Source organism: Seriola lalandi, unplaced genomic scaffold (assembly GCF_002814215.2).
Source record: "Seriola lalandi dorsalis isolate HSWRI2012SDOR001 ecotype SW California unplaced genomic scaffold, Sedor1 jcf7180001973974, whole genome shotgun sequence".
Classification (NCBI taxonomy): domain Eukaryota; kingdom Metazoa; phylum Chordata; class Actinopteri; order Carangiformes; family Carangidae; genus Seriola; species Seriola lalandi.
Genome location: NW_019444640.1, coordinates 1 through 1,774, shown reverse-complemented (window position 1 = coordinate 1,774; position 1,774 = coordinate 1). Strand labels below are relative to the sequence as shown.

Sequence of the window (1,774 nt, the reverse complement as noted above, 5' to 3'; positions counted from 1 at the left end):
CAACAGCTGATACAAGAGGCTCATAATCACCGGGTGAGGAAGGGCATGTTTGTTTGATCCAGGTTTGAGAGTTTAAATGAATTCCATCAGTCATTTCAGCTCCTGGATGAATTCTCGCTTATAAATAAACAAGACAGCACCACTAGAAACACAAGAGCTCATGTTATAGAAATATAATGGCAAATTTTATTCTGAAAAACAATAAAAATGATAATTGTCTTCACTTTTTAAAAGAGAAGAGCTGCAGGAAGTCAATCCTGGGCATTTAATGATCCTAGATTTTCAAAAATAAAAGATGAAATCAGACAGTCACTTATTTATTTATTTCTGTTGAAGAGAGCATCTGTAACAGAGTCATACAGTGACGACCTACTGCCCTCTACAGGTCAGGAATTACCATTGCACCCAATTACAAAACATGACTCAACATTTTCTGCAGACCTTCATTGAGTCATCCATCTCAGCTAGTCTCAGTGCAGGCAGCCCCAACTGCAGTGCTCTTATATAAAAATGACAGATGGACAAAACCAGTGCTACATTTATTTTATTTTCATACAGGAAATAAAAAGAAAATCTAATTTACACTAATTTTCACAGGGAGGAGGATTTCGATGACAATATTTAAGAGTTACATTTCACGTCAGACGGCTCTTTTTCAGCCTGGAGGCGTCGGCTGCTGCTTTACGTTTACGTGACGGAGTGCCTGGAGTTTCCTCAGGGGGAGCTTCACTCAGGTAGTACAGCTCAATAGGTGGAGTGGGCTCCTGCAGGAATGAAAAAAAGGGCAGTGTCAGTACAAAAAAGACCATTTTACGGATTTAATCTAATATTGAAAATGACCTAATCACATGGAGGGAATCTGACTTCTTTCAAGATAAAGTCACTTGAAGTTATTGAGGCATAAACTGTCTTAAGAAGTCAAATGCAATACTTTTCAGCTACGTTACAATGGCCAGAATGCATAAACAAAACATTTGTTAGAATCCATTTTTGCCACGCTTTGTACCATTGTTTAACTTTGGCATGAAGTTATGGTCGAACTGAGGCGACAAAAACAATATTAGGCCACTCCAGTGATGATCTGTATGAAGGGCTCTGCTAACCTGCATGAGGTAGTCTGCGATGTACTCTGGCTTCAAGCACATGACTCTTTGGAAGGTAGCCTCTGATACATCCACTCTGAATTCTCCGGGCTTCAGCCGACTGAAGTCTGCAAACAGGTGGGTGGTCTCTTTGTACAAGGATGGGGAGGGACTGGGTAGAACCTGGAGAGGAATTACAAGTGAGAACTACGGCTTCACCATTTTGCCAAAGACAGAAAAGTCAACATTTTGGTTGAAAATATAGTGGAGAGATGGCTCAAGGTTATACTGGTGAGGTAGGGGTTTCTTCCCACTTTTCCATTTTGTTCCGATTGATCATTCTATTCTGTGTCCTGGCATGCTAATGCTTCCTTAACTTGATCTAAAAAAACAACCCGCCTATTTCCTGAAGCACTTATTTTCATTCTTGCTCCTACATGACTGCTCTCTATTGTCAGAACCAAAAATTCTCAGTATTAATACTAGTTATTTCAGGGTTTCCCCCAGTGTTTTACAGCAAAGGTGAGCCACATGAAACAAAGGCCGCAGCCACTAACATCATAAAAATGTAAATGTAAAAATGCATCTTTTCCAATTTGCAGCTTTTTGGATGGACACTGCACTCTCCACTATTGCTGTCTACAAAAATCTTTCCCTCTCTTCGTTCTGGGGATGTTTTGATTACTGCAGAA

At 40.1% G+C, this 1,774-nt stretch overlaps 1 long non-coding RNA gene across 1 annotated transcript; it reads right to left on the bottom strand.

Moving 5' to 3' along the window:
• Positions 1–527: 527 nt before the first annotated feature.
• On the bottom strand, positions 528–1,746 carry LOC111653266 (uncharacterized). Its single transcript, XR_002760650.2, has 2 exons — positions 1,104–1,746; positions 528–764 (listed from the first exon to the last, which is right to left on the bottom strand). It is a non-coding gene; the product is annotated as an uncharacterized LOC111653266 (long non-coding RNA).
• Positions 1,747–1,774: the final 28 nt, after the last annotated feature.